Genomic DNA, 17,855 nt, shown 5'->3' with positions numbered 1-17,855 from the left:
CAAAGTTGTTGTTTTAAGTTTTCATCAGTCAGGAAGTTTCTGCACAGAGCCGAATCACGTTCTTCCGATGCTCAGGCGGACACAGACTTGAGCTACAGCTGATCTGCATCTGTTATTTTAAGAACTTGATGACTTTATCTATTTTGTTATTAAATTCGTAACAGACATTAACGTGTCTCTTCATTATACTCCCACACAAAAAAGCTGTTTTTAATGGTGAAGCATAGCCCGTAGTTTTTCATTATATTCCAGTCAACTCTGATGTTCATTTATAAATTTTGCTCATGGATAGTGGTTACTAAATAATGATGCCTGTGCATCACTTTGTACAGCGTATAGGCCTAGAGCCTTTGTCAGCTGGTCAATTTGCCTAATCTTCACAGGTCTTTAGACCACAGAGGACTGGCTCACCATCCACCACATTTTTACCATCAATACATTTTCAAAACTTTAAACATTTATCTAGCTCTCCTCAAGTAAAGTAATCATCTCAGCTGAGCCCCTTAAGTACAATAAATACATTCTAGGGTACATACATGCCAAGAGGCATTCCGGACCATGCATCTGTGATTTAAATGTTATTAGATCATTGATGCAATAAAATTTGGACTCACCAATTTTCTGGTGCCAGGCTAGATACATGCAATAAAACAAAACTGTTTATAGCCAAACTCAACACCCTACAGGTCATTCCAATAAAAATTATATTTGAAAAGATATGAACTGAATGTGAGTGGTTGTTTGCCTGTTTGTTAGCCCTGTGATGAACTGACAACTTGTCCAGGGTGTACCATGCCTTTTCACCCAGGATTGGCTCCAGCCCCCTCGCAAATAAGCCATATCGTCATCAATCTTACCATATCACCGTTTTAATTTTAGAATTTTTTTTTTTACCTTTAGTTAACCAGACAAGTTAGTAAAGAACATATTTTATTTTCAACAACCACCTTTGCTTGGGCTCTCGGGCTGTACTGGCTTTGACTCTGTTTTGCTTTTGCCCTCATCTCTGCTGTCTGTTTCATGTTTACCCATATCAGTGCTAGTACCGGGGCCACCGGCATCCTCGCTGCTGTCTCCACTGGTGCTGGTAGAAGTAGCAGCAGCACCTAAAGAAAAGTCTGTCATTTTGAAGCTCTTTGCTGCCCCTGCCTTAAGCATCTTTTTTTTCTCTCTCAGCTGTTCAGCACCACCTTTGCGTTTCGTCACGTTTTTTATCCATAATTTTTGAAGCACAAATTACCAGGCTAGGGGTTAGGTCTGTATTTCAACCGTCTGATGTGTGATTGATTGACATAGCCAATCATATTACAGCTCCACCCCCGTCTAGGCCAGTAACCACACACTATGGGCCAGTAGATCAAGGCACATACAAATAAATTTTCAGTACTATGTGACTATTCGATAAATATTGTACTTCGGCCCAATTGTCCAGCAGCCCACCGGGAAAACTCACAGTTCTCATAGTGGCCAGTCCCCCCTTGGGCAACAACAAGAGTTGAAGCATCGTGAATGCTTATTCTTCAACGTCAGCATTATGGGAGAGCCCAAAGCTGCTAGCCTAACATTCTCATTTCTCAATATTTCAAAAGCATTTGACCCTAGATTCCACATGAATTCATCTGTGCATTTCTCTCCAGTGTGTAACAGGAAAAGTGTCACTGTTTTCCCTCTCTTCAGCAGGAGTTTTTTTGCCACTTCTTTACTCTCACAATGGTAAAAAGTGTCTGGACTCAAAGCAATATACACAATATATGTCAAAGTTGCAGGGCTGCACCAGTGTGTGATGGTTTTAGGTGAGCTAGGTTCACGTTCACACCACAATGCAGCTGAATTTCCAGCAGAGCTTATGGAGATGTGGACAAAGGCTGTAACCTTGGCATTCTGTTCATAAGCTACATTTGTAGGACAAGCAGCCCAGTTTGTGGTAGATGACTCAAAATGTCCAGCAATCTACTTTCGCTGTTCTGGAGATAAAGCTATTCCTCCTTTAATGGATTCTGCTGGGTTTTGTGCTGCTATTCAGCCTAAGTGAAAAGCCAGTGCCTGCTGAGGAACAATTCAGGGAAGAATGTGACATGTCCAAATACCAGCTGCTTTTTGAGTGGCCAAACAACATGCGCTTTACACGTTCAGTATTCCCAGCATTTAAAGATCCAGTGGACTGGATTCACAGATTTGCTGTTTCCACCAAGTACAGACTGTTAGATACAGCATGTACCATGTCTTTCCTCCCAAAGAAAGGAACATTGTGGAATTAGCTGAAATAGTTGCCATGAAGCGTGTGAAATGCTGTACATTCGTTTACAGTGCATTAATGTGAGTGTTTAATATCTGATGGGGACACATCAAAGTGTTTCTTGTCTCTAGAATTCAACAATGCTATCCATATTTCAATGCCCTTCTTGGAGTGGATGTCTCTCTTTCTACTTGATCCACTGCAGGTACTGTCACTGAAATAGCTAGCTACCAGCATCAAAATATCCAGCTGAGGCACAATGGTCAGAATACAGCTTGAATACTTAAGCGTGGGGGTGGGGGGCACTTCAGTATCCATTCAAGCCCATCTCTGACATATTCCATGGCCTTGAAGTCTCTGTAGAGCGTGGCGGTGCTCTCTGGGCTTTGTTTACAGATCACGGCTTGTTTACTATGAAGCCCAGCGCCAACCCTGAAGAGATGTGGGCCCAAGATGTTTTATCTCTTGTCAGGGCTTGCTTCAATTAAATTAATGGAATCCATTCAGCTCTCCTCTTTCCCTTTCCCTTTCAGGCCCCAGCCACAGAGGAGAATACATTAAAAAGATCTTAAAGCCTTATGATGGTACATCATGGTATTAGCCTCAGTCATTTTCCTTGCAGATTTGGTTCTTTTTTTTTCTCCTCGCTAAATGAAATAATCAATGAGATCTCCAGCTTACCTGGTGTAGCTTTCTGTATTTTGTAGCTTGGATGAGATATTCTGAATACAATTTAAATTGTCACAAACTATAGTATTTTTTCACAAGGCCTTTTACATAAGCTTTATAATAGGTCATTAGCAGTTATGTGTTATTCAGTCATTGATACAGTGGATTAACTCTGCTGCTAAAAAGACACAGCAACAATATATCTCAAAACTACAATATAAAAAATGCATCAATCAGAATCCACTGGACCACTCATTGATGGACATAGAACAAAAACTAAAATTTGCAATATGCCATTCGTCAGCTCCAATACCTGCTTTAAAAGTATTAACATAAGCACTTCCCTGGCAGCAAATTTCTAGGTCTTCATCTATCCCCACAGATTTACACCAATCTGGAACAATCTAGACATCTTCCAAAATAAGAAAATGCTAAATTCCCCATTGTGGTACGATAAAGTGATTGGACATCTAGAGCATGTCATTGAGGGCAGTAACTTTATTACATTCCAGGATCTAGTGACACAATATGGAATTAGCAATAAGAAATTTCTTGAATATCAACAACTTAAATCAATAATTCGGGCAAGATTTAAGTATAATAAAATCGAATGGAAAATAAGTATATTACTGTTGAAAACAGATGGTTCAATCTCTCTCCCATTCTTGATGGAGTGGGAGACACATCTATTCTTTATCTGGCACAAGATGGTATCCAGTTCCTCATACTCATAGACTGTATAAATACTGGGCTGCTGGGTGGGACAGGATAAAAAAAATGCCGTACTGGAGGATAAAGACCAGACAGAGATTTCCACAACCTGCAAACCAACTTACCAATATTGACAAAAAAGCCTTAAAACAATTGACAGCAAGCCATGGTGTCACATACAGCAAACACAAGAATACTTTAGAATCCAAAATTAATCATCATCAGTCTTAGCTGCATTTTTCTTGTCTCTGCTTCCTGCAAAAAAGATTTCAACAAAAGTGAAGAATGGTTGAACGGAAGGGAAAGGCAGAGTGGGTCAAGCAGGTCAAACACTGAACTCGGTTTAGACATTAACGGCTGTGTGATGTGTTATTTTGAGGGGACATCAAATTTACATTGTTATAAAAGCTGTACACTCACTACTTTAAATTGTAGCAAAGTGTAATTTCTTCAGTGTTGTCACATGAAAAGATATATTCAAATATTTACAAAAATGTGAGGGGTGGACTCACTTTTGTGAGATACTGTATGTGGAACCTGTTTTTGCCTGCCTGACCTGTGTTTGAACCTTTGTCTGTATAAGAACATTACATTACATTAACATTTATAATTACTCATTTGGCAGATACTTTTATCCAAAGTGACTTACATTTGAGGAACAACATGCAAGCATGAATAAAACACCAATACAGTAAGGGATCTACAAGTGACAATAGATACTAGTAAGGGCAGCAATGAGTGGAGCTAATTAGCAGAGTCTCAGGAGCGGGACCACACATCAATCATGTCATTGCCAGCATTTCCATAATACCCACACATCCCATCTCCTCTTCTTCGCTCTCGCATTCTGCACCAGAACTGATTGATGTAACAGGGAAAGGTAAGACAGGTCTACCTTAGAGTCAGTGGCTGACCCCACAAGTGTTCACTGACCTACCAGCTCTAGTTCTTTCTCTCATGTAACTGTCCCTGTTAGGGAGACAACAGTTAGATTGATTGGGGAGAGATAGTAGCTCATGCGCCAAGCTTGCAGATAGGTGTTCTCTGGGAATCTGGCAAGCTTAAGTCTTACAAGAACTCACTGGCTACACAGATTAGAGAACAACTCATGGATAGTAATTGATTCCAATATAATGTCTAAACATCAGATTGATTAGTTGTTCTAGTTGAAATAGGGATACCTATACCTACCTTCCCTAATAGGGAAACCTACAGAAACCAGTTGGAAGACAGAAAAATAAAAGGGTCCAAAAGATGTTATCCTTCAGATTGTTGGCATTCAACATGTTCACATGTTGTATGCTGGCACTGAATCTCCTCAGCCAGGCTCAATAAACTTTGCTGTTTTAAGTCTTCATCAGTCAGAAACTTTTTCACAACTGAACCTGGCTCACAATATTTCTTCAACAAATTGGTGTCACCAAATCAGGATCTCAACATAACAACAAGTGGTGAGTGCAAATATATTTAATTTTACCTCACCATGTTGGTGTGTGCTGGGATATATAAAAATATGTGTCTTTTTTATAATTCGGCTGTGAACATCTAAGGTTAAATGGGGATCCAGGTCTGATGTCTGATGGCTGACCAGCAATGTGTCACAGCTCTGGCCATTGAGGGGATTCCAGCAGAGACTATGTCGAGCAGTTGCATTGCTGAATCACCAAATGCTACATCTAACTGTTCTCCGTTCTCAACAAACAAAGGTGACAAACCCCAGTTTAAGGGGGAGTTACTCATATAGAAACTCCCTCTACAAACTATCAACAAATCCATCCACACCAACAGCGGAACTATCAACAAATCCATCCAAGTTGTCACCGGATCATATATTCCAGACTGTCAATAACTCAAGAATAATCTGGGACCCCAAATTAAAGCCTAGGGGTATTTTAGGAGGGCACTTAAACACAAGACATTTAAAACTAAAAGTGATCAAATTCATCACCTTTTATTAGACTCTTACCTGTCTTTCTTGTGTTTAAGGGAGACCTGGTTTAACAAAAATTCACCATTATCAGCTTTACATGTTCCAGGCTATAAGGTTCATAGAAAAGACAGAGTGGGCTCAAAAGGAGGTGGAGTCTTAATCTTTGTGAAAGATCGTTTTCAGTGCCATGAGGTACAGTGGTCATGTAAACTGGATAAATAATATTAATAAATAATAAACTGTACTTAACATAACTTTATCTCCATCTATGTCCTTCTCATTTATTACACTATATCGCCCTTCATCTTCCAAAAATATCTTTTATGAACATTTTGAAAATATGCTAAAGGAATGCAATTTTAATAAGGATGTGATTATTGGTGAGGTGACTTCAACATCAATTGGGAAGACAAATTGTCCAGGAAAACATTAAAACAGATCACCGATGACTGTGTTCTTATTGTGTTCTTATGTTCAGATAATAAATAGGCCTACCAGAATAACAATTTCTACAAGAACACAAATAGACCTAATATTTAGCAATAAGCCAAAGAGAATTGTAAAATCCTTTAATATGCTGACTGGACTATCAGAGCACATCATGATCCTGATAGCCAGGAAGCTAACTAACAAGCGTTTTACTCCATTTGTCCAGGAACAAGAATCTTTAAATATCCTCAGAAATATGCAGGTTCAGTTTATAAGTGCTGTCCAGAGCATAAACTGGGAGAACGTACTTCTAGGAAAATCTTTGGAAGAAGACAATCAAAGATTTACACAACTGCAGAGATCAATTGATGTATTCACATGCAGACAACGGCATAGGAAAAAAAACATTCCTTGGATAACCACAAAAATCTTAAATCAAATGAAAAAAATCTGCCGTTAAATCTAAAGCAAGCAGTGATAGACATACTTTCACTATGCTACACGATAGGGTAGTCAAAGAGATAAGGATAGCCAAAGCCAACTTCTTTTTGACCATTATTGAAAAAGCAGGAGGTAATACTAAATCTATTTGGAGCCAGTTAAAAAAACTAATGGGATATAATGTTAACAATGCCAAATCAATTGAACTTGTTGCTGGAAAATTAAGAGACAAGCCAGCTGAAGTAGCTGATGCTCTCAATAATCATTTCATTGACTCTCATCAAGTGTTTTTCCTCTGAACATAATAACACTCCTTGCCAAGTCAGACAGACAAGCTTTCAACATAGAATATCACTGAGGCAGATGTTAGGCAGAGAGTGATTAGATCTCTGAGGCCATCTCAAGCGAAAGATGTCATTGGTATGAACACAGTTATGTTGAAAGATGTCTCTGAATCATTAGTGTACCCAATTATGAAAATTGTTAACCTTTCAATTGCTCAGGGATTGTTCCCAAATGTGTGGAAATTAGCTGCAGTCTTTCCTGTATTTAAAAGAGGTGATCACTTGTCTATCTGCAACTACAGACCTATTAGTATCCTGCCGGTGGTTTCCAAGGTAGCCAAAAAACTTGTCTCAGAACAAATGACAAATCATTTAAATTAAAACAGTTCCTATTCTTTACATCTTTGCTTCTGTATTAATCATTCAACAGAAACAGCCAATTTCAATTTCGTTGAAAAAGTCAAGTCACTGTTGGATCGAGGAGGGGTTGTTGGTGCTGTTTTTCTAGATTTAAAAAAAGCATTTTACACCATTAATCATTTTTCTTCTATCTAAATAACAAACTTTTAACTTCGCCACAGGCACTATTAAATGGATAGAATCTTACTTAACACATCGGACTCAGTTTGTTAGAGTTAGAAATCCTCAATCAGGTGTTATTTCCTTGTCTGCAGGTGTCCCACAGGGCTCTATTTTGGTTCCACTTTTATTTTCTTTGTATGTAAATGACCTGCCAAATGTTTGTCCTAACACCCAAATGTATGCAGATGACACAGTAATCTTTGTACATGCTAACAGTGCAGCTCAAGCTGCTGATCTGCTAACAAACTCGATGCAAAAGATAACAGAATGGCTAAATCACAATTGATACATTATAATCATTATTATCAATACATTGATAACAATCTTACTTTTAAATTGCACATCAAGAAGGTTTGTAATTACATTAAGTTCAACCTGGCAAATTTTAGATATGTCCATAACTGGATGTCAACAAGGGCCGCTATGATGTTCATGCACTCAATGATTTTATCCCATATCACCTTTTGTTTGACAACCTGGTCACAAGCTAGCAACACTTCTCTCAACCACTACTTTCCCTATTTAATTTTTCCTAAAGTACTTGATAGGAAATCCATATACTATCATCATTGTCATGTTTTAAAAAAAATATAATCTTTTAAGTTTCAAAAACTTAATTACATATACAGATATCTGTCTTATGTACAAAATTTTACATCGACTGGCTCCTCCTGTATTTAGCCCGTTTGTAAACACAGCACCAAATGCTTACAGATCTGCAAGGAGTGCAGCAAGAGGTGACTGCATTGTCCCATTGAGGAAAAGTGCACTCGGTCAAACAGCTTTTTCAGTCAGGGCTGCTCGTGAATGGAACCTCATCACAATTCACATTAGGAATTTTAAAACTTACGCTTCTTTTAAATTTAACTTAAATAAGTGGCTAACAGGTAGTCAGGACTGTCATCATTACATTTCACATGAAATCTTGCTGTTACCTTGTCTTCTCTGTCCTGCCTGTTTGTGCTTCTTGTGCTATGCCACTGAGGTTGTCTGGCTCATTTGTGTTTAGATAGGTTAAACCTCTGTTGTTCGTCATTGTCCCAGCTATATTGTTTTGTTGTGCATGTCCAAAAAATGTTTGTTATATGGACTGACAGTTTGGCTTGTGTGTGTATGTGTGTTGGTGGGGTTGTTGATATTGACCAATTGTTCTTGTTTATATATTGGTTTACTAATTTTTTTATACATTCATAGTCATTTTTTCTTGTATAAACCTATATGTACTATCTTAATCCTTTTATTTTTTTAGATGTGACATATTAAGATCTGTCCAAGGACAGCAGATGTAAAATAGCCTTTTGGCTAATTCTGGCACACTATACATTTATTTATGTATTATTAGTGTGCATTGTCCCTGTTAAATAAACCTTAAATAAATAAAATAAATAAATGAGAGATCAGGATTTCATGGTCCAGTGTGTCAAATGCAGCAGTCAGATCAAGAAGCACAACACAATCCCCTGAGTCAGTAGCTAAAAGGATATCATTAAAAACTTTTAAAAGAGCTGATTCTGTGCTATGCAGGGTTTTAAAACCAGATGGGAAAACTTCTGCTCATCCAAGAAGGTCATTAATTGACTGCAAACTATCTTTTCAGGGGTTTTTGACAGAAAGGTTAGTTTGGTGATAGACCTGAAATTAGCGAGGTCTGCAGGATCCAGACCAGTTTTTTTAATTAAAGGTTGTACTACTGCATGTTTAAAATGTTCAGGGAAAGGCATGTGGTCAGAAAACACACCGTCACAGATCTCTAAGTTATGAACAGGAAACCATAGGATAGGACAATATCAAGTGTGTGTCTGCGTTCATGTGTGGGGCCAAGATTAAAAGAGTCAGTGAGGTGTAAAAAGTCTCTTGTCACTGGGGTTTCAGGACAACACACGTGGACATTAAAATCCCCAACAATAAGGACTACAATCGCCTACAATTTAGGCATAATTTCAGCCAGAAAAGTCATTTACAAAGTCCTTATTGTATTTGGGATGCCAGTAGACCACTGCATACAACACCATGTGAGAGCGCCCCAGCACAAATAAGCTCAGTTCAAACCTGGTGAACGTGGATGATAGCGACAACTGCTTACATTTATAGACATTCTTATAAACAGTTGTAATTCCTCCTCTTTTCAGAAAAAGCACTGGACTCACCAACACTCAGCCATGTCTCAGTCATACAGAGAAAATCCCGTCCCCAGGACGTGAAGAAATCCTTTAGGAAAAAAACTTTTCTTTGCTAGCGATCTAGCGTTTACCAGGCAGGTAGATGGGTGCAGACCCAGTAGTCACTCTGTATGCAAGCGTTAGTGACTTGAATTTGATTCTGGAGGCCACGGGGAGCCAGTGGAGGTCACTGAGTAATGAAGTGACATGCATGCTTTTGGGCTGATCAAAAACCAGACGCGCTGCTGTGTTCTGAACCATTTCACCGCACAAGCTGGAAAACCTGCTAGGAAGGCATTGCAATAGTTGAGGCGAGAGATAACCATGGCCTGTACCAGAAGCTGGGTGGCGTACTGAGTGAGGTAGGGCCTGATTTTCTTTATGTTGTATAGAGCGAAGCGGCACTGAGAGACAGAAGCAACATGGTCTGAAAAGGACAGCTGGTCATCAATCATGACACCCAAGTTTCTCACCATCCTGATTGGAGTGATGGTTGAGGAGTCAGTCTGTAGTTTGATGTTATGGTGGATAGATTGCTTGGCTGTTAATTCACTACAAGTTAAAGAGTTAAAAATTAAAAGCAAAAAAATAAACACAAGATGATTTTAGTTTTAAAGGATAATAAAAGTAAAGATGTAAAACAAAATATCTGCCAGTATCTGGCAATAATGTCAATAATGCAAATCAGAATGTCCCTGATATCAAGTCACAATATAAAGCAGTGTTTTCCCCACACATGCCTGCAGGAATTATCAGTATACAGAAAAGCTGAAGTTTTGCTTTCTCCGCTGCTTTTATGTGAATGGATGAAGGATGAATGACTGTATGAAGAGTTTGACAAAAGTAAACAGCAAATGGCTAAAATAAAGTTTACTCTAAACTGTGGAAATCCTGCCTGGATTTCCAATATATGAAAGAATGTAGTCAGCTGTGGCTTATCAGTGTTATGCTGTGACTGAAGATGTGAATGAAAACAGTGAGAAAGTGGCTCAAGAACTAAAAATCAGAATCAGAATTAGCTTTATTGCCAGGTATGTGTACACATACAAGGAATTTGACTCAGGATTGTTCATTGCTCACGATGTGCTTACTTATACAATAATACCAACACAATAATAAAATAAAATCAGACACAAACTACAGTACAGACAACACTAATATACACACTATGAACAAAAAATATAGACATATTGACAAATAGTGCAGTGATCAGAGTGCAAAGGATGCAAGAGTAAACTATTATTCTCATTATGTACATGTTGAAGGTGGATATGATATACAGGTACACATACACATACATGCATACATGTACACATGTACACGGTGTGATGGAGCATAGTGCAAAGGATGCTGGAAAAAATAAATAAGACCTATGACCTTATGACCTGAGGTAGGTGTATTGGTATACAGTATATACACAATATGACATAGTATGAACAGCACTGAAATAGAGAATGGTGAATAAATAAATAATAAGTGGAAACCAGTAAACAGGTGGCAGATTAGAGATAGAGTTACTGGGTTATTGCACAGGAATTGTTCCTGACACTGAGTCAGAAATCAGCTGTTCATCAGAGTGATGGCTTGTGGGAAGAAACTGCTTCTGTGTCTGTTGGTTTTGGCGTACAGTGCTCTGTAGCGCCTACCAGAGGGGAGGAGCTGGAACAGGTTGTGTCCGGGGTGAGATGGATCTGCAGTGATGTTTCCTGCCCGTTTCCTGACTCTGGAAATGTATGTAAGTGACGCAGGAAGTGCTGCTGGGCCTTCTTGATGATGTTGTCAGTGTTGGGCTCCCACTTAAGGTCCTGCGATATAGTGGATCCCAGAAACCTGAAGGATTCCACAGCAGACACAGAAGCAGATATGAAACAAAAGCAAACTCAACATTGCAGCTCCAGCAGATGATGACGTTAAAGTTACAGAAACTAAGCGGTACAGAAAATGAGCCAGATGAGGCTGATGCTATCGTAACGCTACCTGGTAAGTGAAAGCATAGGTGTCATTTACACTGGGGACACCAGGGACATGTCCCTACCACATTTTGAAATGGTTGATTTTGTTCCCATCACTTTTTGAAAGCATTTGTTAAAAATGTTCTGAAAATAGCTTGCATCAAGAATATTACCTAACAAATAAAAATGCTTTGAGAAAGGTTTATTTGTACAATAAGAAAACATGCAACGCAATTTTATTATAGAAGAAACGTGCATTGTCCAAAACAGAACCTAGTTAAAAAGAACAAGCAGCTGATTACTGCATTATATTCTGTTATATTTTTTTGTTTTGTTTCCCTTTACATAAAAAAAGACATTTCCACTGTAAATTGAAGCAGAAAATGTCTCCAGAATTAAGTGTTTACTGCTCCAATTTACTGGAGGAGGGGGCCCCCCATTAAGGACATTTGAGACTGGTACGCTGAATGAGCGGACTAAGCTGATTGAAATTTAATTTGTTAAGTACCTCCACTCCTGTTATTTTTATTTTTTTTGAGAAATGTCATAGTCGCATTGACACCTACTTCTAGCTTCACCCAATTAAAATGTAAGCTCTGCTCTTTAGCCTGTTTACCCGTTGCCATGGTGAATTATAATATTGGAGCTCCATTGATGATTTTTTTAATCCCCACGCACACGTGTCCATCAGGTTCAACATATTCAAGAGTTCAGCTGTTCTGGAAACTGAAAACTCGGAGTTTCACATCTCAGGCTCAGTAAACTCAGAGCTCAGGTTTAAGCTGAGAGTTTGTTAAACCTGCTTTCTGAAACAGGGTCTAGGACTGACAAAGACCAAAACAAATACATAATGAGGTCAAGCAGAAAGTTTACTTCTGTGTGCAAAGCCAAATAATAAATAAATACATAAATAACATTGTCTAGCCCTGCGATGGACTGGCGTCCTGTCCAGGGTGTACCCTGCCTTTCGCCTAATGTCAGCTGGGATTGGCTTCAGCCCCTCGCGACCCTGTACGCAAGATAAGCGGTTGACGATGGATGGATGGATGGAGGGATGGAATAACATTGTCTAAATTCAGTTACAATGTAGGTAGCTAATATATTTATTCTTTCTAGAGTTACTAACAGTCTAAAAGGCAAGGTAAGTATGTTTCTGTAATGCATTTCAACTACAAGTTATGTAGTGCTTTTAAAAACATAAAAGCAACATAGGTCAATATAAAGAGCCAATTAGATACAATAAAATTTTGAGTTAAATAGAAAGTATAAAAGTAGTAAAAGATACAGTGCATGTAAGATATTAATCAAAAGTCTTAAGTTTGATTTAGGGAGACCTGAAAAGACACCATCACAGTAGTTGAGTTAACAAACGATAAATGCATGGACAAGTTTTTTTTTTTTTTACCAGATTCGGCTGTGACAAATCCTTTCATTCTTGCTATATTCTTAAAGAGGTGGTATTCTGCTTTTTGGCTTTTCCCCTCTCCTTTATTGAGTTATATCTCTTTTTTGTGCATGTAACAGGTTTGCAAAGTGAAAAAGCCCAAAGTCCAGCCCAAAGGGAGTTCCCATCTCCCACAGAAAGCTCTGCTCTGAACCGCTTGAAAACAGCTCGTTTGTAGTCCAGACCTTCACTTCCTTTACTTGTGACATTACAATGAAAACGCATCATAAAGCTTGCCAAGCGTCTAGCGGGGTCAGGCACGCCCTCAAACCAAGCTAGTCTGAGCGGAGGCCCTTTGGCTCGACTCGCCTTTGTTTGGTTTTCCATTGTAGAAATGTTGTACCTGTACCTGCTTCCAGGTACTTTTTTCATATCACCTGACCTCCGTCAGGTTCCAAGCGAGCTGAGGGATACTAAAATGTAACGTGAAAACACGACAGACTGCTGATTGGTCAGAGAGAATATTCACTATTCACTGCATCATCATCGTTTCATATGGAATTTCATCACTAAATCCACTTCTGAGAAGTTTTGAGGTGAGAAATCAGCTGTGTAGATTTCAAATATTGACAGTTTTACGAGAAGTGATGGCTGAACAAAAATGTGCTTGAATATTGTTGAGTTGAGGAGCTCTGCAAGTGGCTGCGGGGGAAGCCTGTGCCAACCATGTGTGGTTGTGTGGAGGAGCATGTGTGGCCGGCCAGCCGCCCGCTCACAGAGCCCTCTGCTCAGCAGAGGAAAACACAGCTGGAAGGTTTTCATTCCGCTTATCTGTCTTTACATTCTGAGGAATGTTGAAACGTTTTAACTTAAAAAAGAAAAAGATGTGTGGATCGCTGGTGTGTGTGTCGCATTGAACATTACGTCGCGGCAGTTGTGTGTGGCATCGCTATGACGACAAGCTACGTACTATCTCTGGGTACTATCTGCAATGGAAAACGGAGCAGGGCCGAGTAGAGCCGAGTCTATTGATTTGCGCTATAGTAGCATTTTTCAGCAAGGCAGCATAGATCGTCAGAACACAGTTCAACGTTTAGTCCTGCTGGTAAGATGTGGAACAATGGTGTTGTGTGGTTGTGGACTTGAGAGTAACTTATACCATCTGCTAGGTTACGCTCTCAGTCTGAAGCGGCTTTGATTTGGATCACACTACCTTGTTTCTTATGACCCGCACTTCTCTGCTTCTGATTGGCTAGTAGTCCTTACCTGGGAACTGCGCATGTGCAACTCCCAACAAAGATTTTGTAAGTAAGATGCATCACTCTGTAGCTCAAGAGTGGAGCGTACAACACACAGAGTGAAAAGAGGAGCTGCAGCAATGTGCAGTATGAGAAAAATATGGTGTTTTTTGAAAATGAAACCATGTAAACCTGTTCTGGTACAACCCCTAATTAAGATTTTGAACCTGAAAATGAGCAGAATACCACCTGTTTAAGGTGATAATAGGGTGACTTTGTAATACTCTTTGTGTGGCTGTTGAATTTCAGGTCTGAGTCCATGACTACACAACTAAGATTTCTGGCTTGGTTTGTCGTTTTTTAACATTACCAGTTGAAGCTGAATGCTGAATTCTGGCACATCCAATACTTGCACTGAAAAGTGCAATGACATAACATTTGTTATGAACTGATGCTATATAAATAAAGTTGAACTGAATACAGAGATAAAAAGTACTTAGATCCATTGTTGAAGTAAAAGTACTAATATCACAGGTAAGTGAAAGTCTTTCATTCAAAATTTACTAAAAGTACAAAATCTATTAATATAAATAAAATACTCATAATATGGTTTGACCATTTCAATTCAGATATTTATAGTAGTATTAATGGTAATAATCGTAATGTTAATGATTATATTAACAATATTAATAATAACAATAGGACTAGTAACAATAGTTGTAGCAGAGGGTGTCGAGCAGGAACACAGGGGCAGCAGGTGACCCTCAACCACAGATCCAGACTCCACAGCTCCAGAGCCAGAAACACCTGCAGGAAGTGATAGGAGGAGAGAGGAGAGGGACGAGAAAGCACAAGACTACCGGAAAGGGGAGAAGTTGTGTTAGTAACATGCAATAATGGGATGAGGTTGCATACAGAGGGAGAGAAAGAAGAGGAGAGAGGAGCTCAGTGCATCATGGGAAATCCCCCGGCAGTCTAGGCCTATAGCAGCATAACTAATTTCAAAGTACAAATTATATGATAGGAATATAATAATTGATGCATTAAAGGCAGGGTAGGCAAGCTGTTTCTAACACTTTTTGTCATATTTGTTGAAACTGTCTTTATATACCAATACATATTAAACAGTTAGGTGCTCTGAAAAAGAGATTTAAGAGATGTAGGCTGTGTTTGAAACGGGCTAAACTGCTGTCTCAGAAGGTGTCTAACAGGACAGCGAGGCATCGAGTGCCGTTCGAAATGGCTCGAACGATCTCCGATAAGGAACGTAAGTTTGTATTATGGAGTTTAGGTAGATGGGTGCAGACCCAGTAGTCACTCTGTATGCAAGCATTAGTAACTTGAATTTGATTCTGGAGGCCACGGGAAGCCAGTGGACGTCACTGTGTAATGAAGTGACATGCGTGCTTTTGGGCTGATCAAAAACCAGACGCACTGCTGCGTTCTGAACCATTTCACCGCACAAGCTGGAAGACCCACTAGGAGGGCATTGCAATAGTTGAGGCGAGAGATAACCATGGCCTGTACCAGAAGCTGGGTGGTGTACTGAGTGAGGTAGGGCCTGATTTTCCTTATGTTTTATAGAGCGAAGCAGCACGACCGAAAAACAGCAGCAACATGGTCTGAAAAGGACAGCTGGTCATCAATCATGACACCCAAGTGTCTCACCACCCTGGTTGGAGTGATGGTTGAGGAGTCAATTTGTAGTTTGATGTTATGGTGGATAGATTGCTTGGCTGGAATGACCAAGAGTTCAGTCTTAGAGAGGTTTAGTTGAAGGAGGCAAGCCTTCATCCAGGCAGATATGTCTGAGAGACAGTCCGTGATCCGCACCGAGACGGTGGGATCGTCTGGCAGGAATGATAGGTAGAGTTACGTATCGTCTGTGTAGCAGTGGTAAGAAAACCGTGCGAGCGAAGGATCCGACCCAGTCAGGTGGTGTAAATTGAGAAGAGAAGGGGCCCTAGCACTGAGCCTTGGGGCACCCCTGTGGAGAGGCAGTGGGAGGAGGATAATTGTCCTTGCCAGAAAACATCGTAGGAACGCTCCGAGAGGTAGGATTCGAACAACAGGAGTGCTTTACTCGAGATACCCATTGCTGAGAGAGTGGATAGCAGGATCCTGTGGTTGACTGTGTCAAAGGCAGCTGATAGGTCAAGCAGGATAAGAACCGAGGATTGGGCTGCAGCTTTAGCTGACCTTAGGGCTTCTGTTACAGACAACAGAGCCATTTCAGTAGGGTGGGCACTCTTAAAACCAGACTGATATGGATCTAGGAGGTCATTCCGTGAGAGGAATTCTGACACCTGTTTGAAGACTGCCCGTTCAATAGTTTTGGATAAAAATGGTAGAAGAGACACTGGTCAATAGTTCTCAACTTGAGTTGGGTCATGTGAGGGCTTTTGAGCAAGGGTGTAACCCGAGCCCTTTTGAAAGTGGTTGGGAAGGTTCCTAATACCAGAGAAGTATTTATCACATGAGTGATTGCCGGGACCACGGTAGGAGATATGGCTTGGAGGAGATTTGTAGGAATCGGGTCCAGTGGGCATGCAGTGGGACGGCTATGGGTCAGGAGTTCTGATACTTTGCTCTCTCTGAGAAGAGTAAATGAGGAGAGTGAAGAGCCATTGACCTGGGAGGGCAGAGGAAAAGATGTAGTAGGACAATGGTTGAGTTTGAGTGTTTTAGAAAATTGGCTAGTTATAGCTGCCTCTTTGCCTGTGAAGAAGGCAGCAAAGGTATGAGCAGACAAGTTTGTGGGTGGTGGAGGTGGAGGAGGATTTAGTAGCGCTTTAAAAGTGTAAAATAATTTCCTATTCCCTGTTGTTCCCACCCTCCATCCCCCTTCTCTTGCATGTGTTGTCCTTTCTCTGTGCTGTCTGTTTGTGCCCCCCGATCCCCATGTCTGACCCCCTGTCTGGCCTGGTGAAACAAATCTAGTAAGTAAAATCTGTCTGGCACAATATGGTATCCAGCTCATAGTACTGTATACCAGTATACTGTACGATGCATCATTAAACTAACAAACATCTGAAGTACAACGACTTCCCAAAACTGTCATACCTTGTTGGTTCCACCGTGGTTTGAACTAACTTAGTCTGAACCAACATAGTTCGAACTTACATGTTTCCAGGTGTATTCGTCTGATTTTCACAGACCGAAGCTCACAAAACGTTGTCATATTCTGCCTGAATATGTCAGCTGTGACCGATATTAAGTGACATTATTGTGCTAACTAATTATTTAAGCTTTTCATATTTGAGATGTACCGGCAATAACAAGAAAATCAACAATAGTATTAATGAAATCAACTATATAAATAATATAAACCTGTCATACCAAGTCTTCTGCTTGAACTGGGCAGCTGCCATGTGCTCCTGTACCAGCGCAGTCATTTTTTCCAGTTGCTCTCTCATTTGAAGAACACAAGAAACAGCATTAAGGAGTTCTTTCCCACTTGAGGGTCCCTCCCACATTTCTTTCAGGAGGGTTAAAGGCCCCCTCACCTCATGACCAAATAGCAGCTCGAATGGTGAAAACCCAGTGAAAGCTTGTGGCAATTCTCTGGAGGCAAACAGAAGGTAAGGCAACCACCAGTCCCAATCAGAGCCAGTGTCATCAACAAACTTACAGAGCATCTGTTTGAGTGTCTGATTAAACTGTTCAGTCAACCCATCAGTTTGTGGATGGTAAGGTGTAGTTCTCAAACCTCTGATTCCCAGCAACTGATACACATCCTTCAGCAGCTTAGACATAAACTTGTTGCCTTGGTCAGTGAGTATCTCCTAGGGAAACCCAACCCTTCAAAATCTTAATTTGGGGTTGTACCAGAACAGGTTT

Source organism: Micropterus salmoides, unplaced genomic scaffold, assembly GCF_014851395.1.
Source record: "Micropterus salmoides isolate LMB-PRFRI ecotype aquatic unplaced genomic scaffold, ASM1485139v1 Ms_hic_scaffold_7, whole genome shotgun sequence".
Classification (NCBI taxonomy): Eukaryota; Metazoa; Chordata; class Actinopteri; order Centrarchiformes; family Centrarchidae; genus Micropterus; species Micropterus salmoides.
This window is presented reverse-complemented; position numbering follows the sequence as displayed.